The following is a 10,218-nucleotide window of genomic DNA, read 5'->3' as shown; positions in this document are numbered from 1 at the left end:
AGAACTGACGATTCAAGAGTTGCTGAACTGGAACTGAACGTGTATACAAAAGGCATGACTCATTCATCTCTGTCCCTCTTCCTTAGCCTTAGCTCTAGTGAGAAGAACTGCACTGAACTATTGGGTGAGAGAGAGGGAATAAGTCATATTCCCTCACCAAGCCACCATGTTTCTATGAGCATATGGTACCTCTGCTTATTTTGTGTTTATTCTTTCTAGATCTTAGATGAATGAGTATTCCAAAGGAAAAAATGTCCAGGTGACTTGGTGAGTTGAGAGATCCACACTTCTCACAGTGAAATGATGTAGTAGAAATGACTACTGATAGAAGAAATACCTTAAGATGGCCATGGAAAAATAGCGATAGCTGTAGGGAGCAATACTTGTAGAAGAGAAAAGTGCAGGCTGTGGACTATTAAGAGACACTCATCCTCAGAGTCCAGCCAAGAGTTACACCTAAGGGGAAGTTCATGAGGACATCACAAACTGAGGAAAAGACTTCCAGTGCTCCACATGTGATTTTACCCATTTGCCCCATGTGTATACCATACCCATAAGTTCCTTTTGAATTCTTTACCAGTATTTGCATTTGATCATTACTAGACATACTTCAACCAACCCCAACTAGTTTTTACCTCAGAGTAGGGTTTTACTTGAGAACCACCTTTGCCTGAGTGGATTATCTTTACTGAGTCACTTTCACCTGTAGGAATCTTAATCTTCTCTGGTCTATGTGGACTGAGCTAAGGAGCAGGTCACACATAATACATTCATTACACATAGAAACCTGTTCCCTGTATTTGTTATCAGCATGCAATGAATCCTTCATGGGAATCCAACCCTATATACACAAATAGATTTACACGTGGGGACTTTTACATAAGACCTAATGAAACTTACAACCTCTCAAGGTTACCTGATAGAACCCTGAGTAGAGCAGAAAGTAGTCAGCCAGCCTTCAATGAGAGGAGGAGATAGGAAAATGGTCCCAGTAAGGGCTAAAGTGAAAAGATCACTTGACAGGGGTTCAGGCTTTGCCTGATATTTGGTTCAGCATCAGCTATATGATATTGGGCAAGTCCTTTTGCTTCTCTGGGGTTCAACTACCTCATCTACAAAAAAACCTTAAAGGTTCCTATGAAAACCATTTATAAATGCTCATATTGCATGAGGAAATATACTTTGTGTTAGCTTTTGATTAAATTAGTGTCACAAACTCCATTATGTGAGACGAACTCACATAATAAAGAGTATTATCCTAAATAAAGAATTCATTTCTCTAGGGAAACTTCAAAATATCTCTTTTTTCAGGACCTAATCAATGTTTCTTGAGAATCTAGAATTTGAAAATAGGTTAATGGCTAGTTTGGGCATTTTTTTTTAACAGAGCTAATGAATCTTCTAACTATAAAGTCCTCAAGCTATTTTTTCATATGTAGAAACAAGTCTTAGACCTAATAATATTCGCCAATACTATAAGGGCATACAAAAAACTAAGGATACAAAGAGTAATAAATAGCTTATTTTCTCCGTAAATTAATCAGTAGATCACTCTAGGCAAGACCATGGCTCTTAATCATGGAGTTTAACACCAACAAAATGTTTGCAATATTTTTTTGGGTGACTTACAAATTCTCTTGGCAGATCATGCTAATCACCAATTATTTTAGCCCACCCTGTGAGAAGCTCTCCATTAAAACTTCTTCATGTCTAATATAGTCATTAAAATCCTCACATCTCATTTCCCATTTGGGTTTGAATAAATGTATTTCTAAAGGGTAAAAATATGCAATGAACCATGAAAAAAAAAACTAGAGATGATTGGGCCAGAGTATATTCTGAATTTTAAAAATTGTTATAAACTTTGTAATAGTTAACAAAAACAATTAAAATATATAAAATAAAGCATAAAATCATATAATAGCATTTATACAGCATTTTAAGGTTTACAGAGAACAATACAAACGTTATCTTACCTGATTCTCACAAGAACCCTATAAGCACGGTGCTATTATCCTATTTCAAGGATATGCTCTATTTGTAATAATTTATTATTATTTACTCATTTTACAGATAAGGAAACTGAATCACACAAAACCGAAGTGACTTTACCAGGATCACATAATTGGTAAGTGTCTGAGGCAGGATTCAAATTCAGGTCTTCCTAAGTCCAAGTCCAATACTTTAGCCATTGCTCTACCTATTCTCTGAAAAAAACAAAAACAAAACAAAACAAAAACAACCCAGCATGTAAAATGGTAGAACTAAATGAACTAGAAAATAATGAATGGGAATACTTTTGTTCCAATTCACCTTTCAGGTCTATCTGAAGTTCCTGCTAACCCTGGACAGTTTCCTTCCTTCCTTCCTTAATTTCTTTCTTTCTTTTTTTCATTTGCACTCACATGTGAATATAGTTCTGGTTCTGCTGATGGAACTCTGTATCACTTTTTAAAAGTCTACTATTTATCTTTTTTTTTTAAAACAGCATCATAATATTCTATAATATAAGTATGTGTGGACCTATCATTTCAACACATACTGGCTCACTTAACTGTTCAGTGGACTCATGTTACTCTTCAAGACTACATCAATATGCCATAATACTCAACAACACTCCAATTATTAGATATATAGAATATTTTCTTTTGCTATTAATATTGCTTTTCTTTGATTTTAGAAGCACTGATTTATTGTTCTGCAAAATACTTTTATCTTTGTATAATCTAACTCATAGACCGTTCCCACTGATTTCTTCTATTTGTTGGATAAATAAAAATGTCTCTCCTTTCTTTGAGGCAAATACATTATTTCTCCTTTTTTTCTTATTTTTTAAAAATTATATTACTGATCCAACTATAATTTATTGTGGTGTAGGGAGTGAGGTATGGACCCAAACCCATTTCTTACCATAGTTATCTAATTGTTTTAGCTTAAAAAAAAATAAACTGTGATTCTATTCCCCAGTCTTTTTAAAGTATGGGTTTATCAAACACTAATCTTTTAAAACAAACATTGCTTTCAATAGATCAGTTTTCTATTTTGTTCCGTTACTCAATTCTTTTTCCAGTGCCAGGCTTTTTTTTTTTTTAATATTTTACTTTCCTTCACATACTTTACAATCCCGCTACAATCCAGCCCACTTGTTATTCTTCTCATACAATACTCCATCTCCCAACTTTGTATCTTTGGACTGGCTTACTCATACCTGGGATACTTTCCCTCTTTTTCTTCACCTCCTACCTTCTCTGGCTGCCTTCAGGACTCAGTTCAAATCTCACTTTTAGAAGGAAGTCTTCATAGGTCATTAATTCCTCCCTTTTCCGGTCAAAGTTTATTTGAATGTTTTCCCCAATTAGAATGTGTGTGTGTGTGTGTGTGTGTGTGTGTGAGAGAGAGAGAGAGAGAGAGAGAGAGACAGAGAGAGAGACAGAGACAGAGACAGAGAGACAGAGACAGAGACAAAGAGAGAGAGACAGAGAGAGATAGATACACACAGAGACAGAGAGACAGAGACAGAGAGACACAAACATGGAGACAGAGACAGACAGAAAGACTGAGAGAGTCACACGCACAGAGTGCGAGACAGAGAAACTTAAGAGAGAATTTCTAAAGGGTGAATGGGAAAACTTCCTAGCATGGGAAAGCTGTCCCCTAACTAGTCCTTTGATTTCTAGCAGCTGCAAACCTAGAGACTGCTAGGAGTAGACTTCCCTGGTGAGGTCATTCTTGCCTTGATGAAGCTAAGTTTTTCCTTCCTTCCAAATCAAAAAGCTCATTTTCTCTGGTCTAGTGTGTTGTCTAGGGCAGTTGGGTGGCACAGTGGATAGAGGGTTGGAGTCAAGAGGACCCCAGTACAAATCCAGCCTCAAATACTTACTAGTTGTGTGACCCTGGGCAAGTCATTTAACCCTATTTCCTTCAGTTTCCTCATCTGTAAAATGAGCTAGAGAAGAAAATGGCAATATCCAAATGGCACTCCAATATCTCTGCCAAGAAAACCCAAAATAGGGTCATGAAAAATTAGACATGACTGAGAAACAACTGAACTATAAGAAGTCTGTTGTCTCTCTTATTATGTATGACTTTTCCAATTTCTATTTACTGCTTACTTTGACAACCAGGTTTACTAGCTATCCTTGACTGTTGTTTGTGTACCAAGGATGGGAGGGCCAGGAGGAAGCTAAACTGGAAAGAACAAGTTAGCTGTCATCCTTCCCTTTAGCATGATCAGGGAAAGTAGCTTTTATTCCAAACCCCCCATAGAAAAGTATTTTATTCTGATGCCAGAAATATTTGAGGAATGGTAGCTAGATACTGTTCTAACTCAGTAGCCCTCTTGGAGATAAGCAAGAGAAAGAATAAGCACAAGGGAAAGAGTGATCTTCCAGTCACAAGTCTCTTCTTTTCCCCCCAAAGTCAGAAATCAGTCCTCTTTGTGAATGGAGTGAGCCAGATCTCAGACAGGTTTCTAGCTATTCGTGCCACGTGTGGGCCGGCCATGTCTGTTTTACACAACAAACACACATAAGTGCTCTGAGCATTCTCACATTTTGTTAGCTCTGTTTTATCTTCATTGCTTTAAATATTTATATTTTTGGCTGGAAGGCTTGTTTGTCGCTGAAGACTTCCTTGAAGTGAATATGTCATTCTCTAAACTTTTCAAAATCAGTTCACATCTCAGATATCTACCTCCTTTCTGACTTCATAGACTATGTAAGTTTTGTATCATAGATAAAATTACAGATTTAGAGCTGAAATGGGCCAAAATTCTGGCTTCATGGCCTGTACTTTTTATTTTTGTAAATATTGTATCCCAGTTTCTTCACTCCTCTTTGTGATCAACTTTCTTTTCCAAGCTCATAGTATTTTTTTTTCCTTACTGTTATAGTGATAGAATTTCATTATGACATTTGTAGCATGTTAATCTTGAGTTCTTCTTTGTTGTCATTCTGTTGATTATTTCTGTTTGTCTTTTGCAGGTTTTTATAAAATTGATTTCGGGAAATTTTCTCAGACAATTTCTTGAAATATGGCATTCAGGGTTTTTTCCCCACTAAGTATTCTAAGATGGCTATAATCTTGAGATTGTTATGACGCTGTCCTCTAAGTCTGTTACTTGGGCCCACATGTATTCCAGTGGAATGGGATAGGACTGGATCTGTTCTCTCATTGGCATAGGGAACTCCTACTAAAGTAGATAAACAGTGCTTACAGACACCTTCTCTGCAACTTGTTGTCTTATAGTTAGTTGCCTGAACACTGATGGGTTAAGTTACTTGCCCAAGATTCACACAACCAGTGTGGTGAGAAACAGAACTCAAAGCCATGACTTCCTGACTGATAAGGCTAGTCTTCTATCTAATATGTCACTCTGCCTCTCATAGTTTATTCTGTTGGAAACAAAACAAAACAAAACAAAAAGCCCATGATTTCTAAGAGTAGGAATAATTGAGTGACTTTTCTGAAACTGTGAGTTCTCTGAATTATGCAAAATTCTGGCTTTTGTTGAAGTAAGTCTATTATTAGTTGCTTCTATGAATTTTTTTTGAGGTTTCCTATTTTATTCTCTGTATTAGTAATTTTCTTCTTTATTTTCTCTAGTTCTTTTTTCATTTAGTTTTATTCTATCATTTATTTTACTTTCTTAAAGATTTTATTTTATTTTGTTTTGCAATTTTCTTAATACTGAGAGTTCTGCTTTAATTTCATTGAATGTGTTTATCCTTGTGAGGATCTCTCTCAGAATATTTTGCTTAATTTTTCCCCATCTCCTTTGTTTCCAGTAGGTAGTTTATCTCACTCAGTTGCTGTATAGTATTCTAAAATTAAAGTAGTACTGGTATTTTTCTTTGTTTGGCTCATTTTAATTTTGGATATTTTTTTCTTAAGTGCTTTTAAAGTTATTTTTCTCCTCTTTGGTGTTTCTATTTATTATTTTTCTTGCCTCTCTTCACTCTTCCTATTCCAATATTTTGCATGTTAGTGCATTTATTAACCTCTTACTTACTATGTGCCAGGGACCTTGCTAAGTCCTGAGAATACAAACAACTTCTGCCCTCTTTGCGCTCATATTCTAATGAGGGAGACAGCATGAAAACAAGAAATACAAATAACATATAGACAGAATACATAGGAGGTCATCTCAAAGGAAAGGTGCTACACTAACATCTGGAGCAGGGGGTTCTTCTCCTTTGCAGTGTTATGGACTCTCTTGGTAGTCTAGTGAAGCCTATGTACCCCTTTTTAGAATAATGTTTTAGATAAATAAAATAAAATACATAGGATGATTAAAGATATATATATATCTGTATATATGTGTATATGTGTGTGTGTATGTATTAAAAGTCCACGGACCCAAGGTTATGAATCTTGGATTTGGGGGGACCAAGAAAGGTCTCCCACAGAAGGTGGGCTTTGAGCAGAGACTAGAAGGAAACCATGGGAACTAGGAGGCAGAAGACATGAAGAACATTCCTGGCCTGGAGGAGAGCCAGCACAGAGGTGTATACCAAGGTTCAGAAAATTTAGAGAATACCCTTATAAGATGTGCTAAACAAAGTGGGGTGGTGAAAGGAGGTGTAACACTCTTATTAGATGTCTGACAGGTAAAATATAATTCTATTTTTTCTTCTAGTCCTGTTTTTAATAAATTTCATTCCATCTGCTTACCCTTAGAATCTTAATATTTCTTCTGCAGTTTCTATGAAATCAACATGGCACTTTTACTTGGAGAATTGGTAACAAACCAATCACAGAAGAAAAAAATTGGAATGACTAAGATGCTAAAAATAAGTAGGAGAGAAATGGCTAATTTCTATTCTTTTCAAAAGAAAGATTTCTGAAGTCATTTATATACCTATATAATAGTCATTATTTTCTCCTTTTACTGGGAAATTGTTCTTTTTTTGCCCCATCAAAGCCACAAGATGTATGAAGTATTAGTGACCTACAAAGTATGAAGCAAGGCTTCCCTGTAGGAGGAAACTATTGTTTTGGCTCATGATGCATGGGTACTAAGGTCAAATACCTAAGAGTATGTGTTTGCTATTGCATTAAGAGCACTTTTTGTACCAAACCAAGAGAAGTTAACAGAAGGATTTGTTTTTAACTTAAATGTATCAGAATTTCTACCTTAAACAATTAATAAGTCAATTGCTTTCTAATATGTCACCATATCACTTTGAGATGTCATAATTTTGTAACTTAAAAGCCATAGTACATAGGAAAAGTCAGAGAAACTGGGAGACTTTTGCTTTCAGCTCTACCTCTAATTTGTGGTATTCTGGAATGTGATTTTATTTTCTTAGTCTACAAAAAAAGCATCATTGCCAACTATAATAAAGGTATTCTGAATGTAGTATTAGAAAACTATATTTGTAAAGACATTTAAATTGATTTCTGTATGGCCATGTCTCTCTCCTTCTCAAAAAGCTGTAGTGACATTCTATTGACTCCAGTACAGAAATTTCTTTCCTGACATTTAAGGCCCTATACAATCTAACTTCAATATACCCTTCTAGTCTGACTTCGTATATTCTATATTTCATTCAAACTGTACTATTAGTTGATCCCTGAACTTGACAAGCTGAGAAAGCAGGCTCTTATCTCTAGGCATTCCTTTAGGCCTCTCCCCTATATCTGGAGTATACTTCCTCCTCATTTCCACTTCTCAAAACCTTTCTTTAAGGTTCAGCTCAGGTACCATTTTCTTTATAAAGACTTTTCTGCCCCCCACCCCCATGAAAGCACTTTTTCCTAAAATTTCCCCAGAACACTTTGTCTTGATCTCTCCTTTGTCCCTCTTCGTACTCTAACATGGGTTATGTTTATCTGTGTATGTTCTATATTCTAATACTGTCTCAGTAGAATGAAAACTTCTTAATGTCAGGGACTGTGTTTAAAAAAATCTTTCTAACTCTAGCTTAATAAATCTCTATTGAACTGATATAAGATATTTAACAAATGCAAAAGAAAATTAAATAGGGCAGAATGTGTGTGTGTGCATGTGTGCATATGGGTCAGGGGAGAGAAAAGGTGAGTAATTCAAGAGGACTCAGTCATTATTAAAGTAACACCCTAAGAGATTAATAGTGGTATAATTCATAAAGTACTTTTGTGAGTTGGTTAAAAGATCAGAAACAAAAAATCTTATGACTGTTTCGGCAGTATCTGTAAATGACCATAAAGAAATGTTTAGAAAAGAAAAAAGCCTAGTTGATACTGTTTATGGCTGGTTAGCTCAAAAAGAGGTATATTAAACAACTTTCAGCTTGGGAACCAATGTATTCACATTTGGCTATGAACACTGTATTTGGAGTTCTCTATGACTAAGGAGTGTACTAGGCTACTTCTGTGTAATGGTAGAATGATTTGAAGTTTCCCTAAGATCCCACATATGCTAGCTAATTTGAAAGATACGAGTAAATTTTGGTTCCTTGTTGCTGTTGTCAGATAAGGCATTATCATTCGATTGTAGGGTGAATTAGGGTAACAGGGAGAGAGGATTTGATCCAAAGGCTTTCATCTCTTTGAGGAAACACCATGGTGGTGTGGAGAGAACACTGGGTTTATAATAAAGAAAGCTAGGTGTGATTTTCAACTTATTGACTTTGTGACCTTGGACAAGGTACAACTTCTTTCAGCCTCAGAATCCTCATCTGTAAAATCAGGATGATAATTCATTCATTATATACTTTTAAAGACTGTTGTAAGGATGTAATAAGATAGAAACACAGTTTCTAGCCAACCAATTCATTTCCCAATAGTGAAATCTATATTACTGGATGCACCAAGGAGGTCTCTATCCTCTTCATTTCAAGACACAAGCAAAACCCTAAATAAATGCTACTCTCCTATAAGTTCAAGTTAATTAGGTAACTTCCTTAATCAACCCCTTATAGATAGATATAATTTTTAAGGAAGCTTTTTCTTAATTTGTAGTATCTTCTCTGGGCCCATTTATCCAATTAGGTGCTCTCACTCAAAAAAAGCTAGTATCCCAAGAGAATACAACTGACTACTTCTGCCCCTCAGGATTCTCAGGGTAACCTTGAGTGTTTGCCACAGGACTATAGATAAAAGTGACTTATCTCATATTCAGATTATGACATATGGACATATCTGGTAATGACCACATATAAACATCAGTAAAGAATCCAAAGGGGTGCCATGTACGAGATAGGTACATGGGACAAAGCAGTAAATTCCTAAGTGGGGACACTAGTAATCCTTTTATTCCTTGATAGGTTCCTCATGAAATAAATTTTCTTTAGACGTAGTTGTCTGCTAGCCACGTCATTTGTTGCTGGGCTTGGCTGCTCCCCTTCTCATAGACTGGGAAGAGGAAAACGCCAGCTGTCACTGGGTTTAATTGCTTCTGGGCTAGACTGATCAGCTGCCCCCCTGCAATCTCTTCTGTCCTTGAGATGCCCACAAAGTTGCTGCCTGAACCCAACTAGTTCTCTTTTTTTATATAGTCATAAAAAATTTCCTCATTAGCCATGACCAAAAAAGAAAAAAGAAAAAAAAATAGAGAAAGAGAAGAAAACATGCTTTAATCTGTACTCTAAATCCATCAGCTTTCTATTTGGAGGTGTATATCATGTTTTATCATAAGTCCTTTGGAATTGTGATTGGTTATTGTATTGATAAGATTTCCTAGGTCTTTCAAAGTTGGTTTTTCTTTATAATATTGTTGTTATTGTATAAATTGTTCTCCTACTTCTAGTCACTTCACTTTGCATCAGTTCACATTAAGTCTTCCCAGGTTTTTCCAAAATCATCCCCTTCATTATTTCTTACAGAATAATAGTATTCTGTCACATCGATATACCGTAACTTGTTCAGCCATTCTCCTATTGATTGGCATTCACCGTCTCCAATTCTTTGCCACCTCAAAAAGAAATGCTATGAATATACATAAGAATACATTTTAGTCATTTTCTTCTTTCTTTGATCTCTTTATGGTATAGACTAGTAATGGTTTTGCTGGATTGAAGAGTATGGGTCCATCTATCTCAAGGTTGCAGCTTGATCATCTACCAACTCCAGTCAGCTAGACACTTTCTGTCATCACACAGTACCAAGTCTAACAAATTTCTTTGTAGTTGGATTGGAAGTGGCAGAGAATATCTGAATATGTTCACTCATGTGCATCCCTAAGCACAGCGGCTTTCAAATAGCAGGCACTTAGTAACTGCTGGTTGACTTGGAATT

Source organism: Vombatus ursinus, unplaced genomic scaffold (genome assembly GCF_900497805.2).
Source record: "Vombatus ursinus unplaced genomic scaffold, bare-nosed wombat genome assembly UNPS02014812.1, whole genome shotgun sequence".
Lineage (NCBI taxonomy): Eukaryota > Metazoa > Chordata > Mammalia > Diprotodontia > Vombatidae > Vombatus > Vombatus ursinus.
This window is presented reverse-complemented; position numbering follows the sequence as displayed.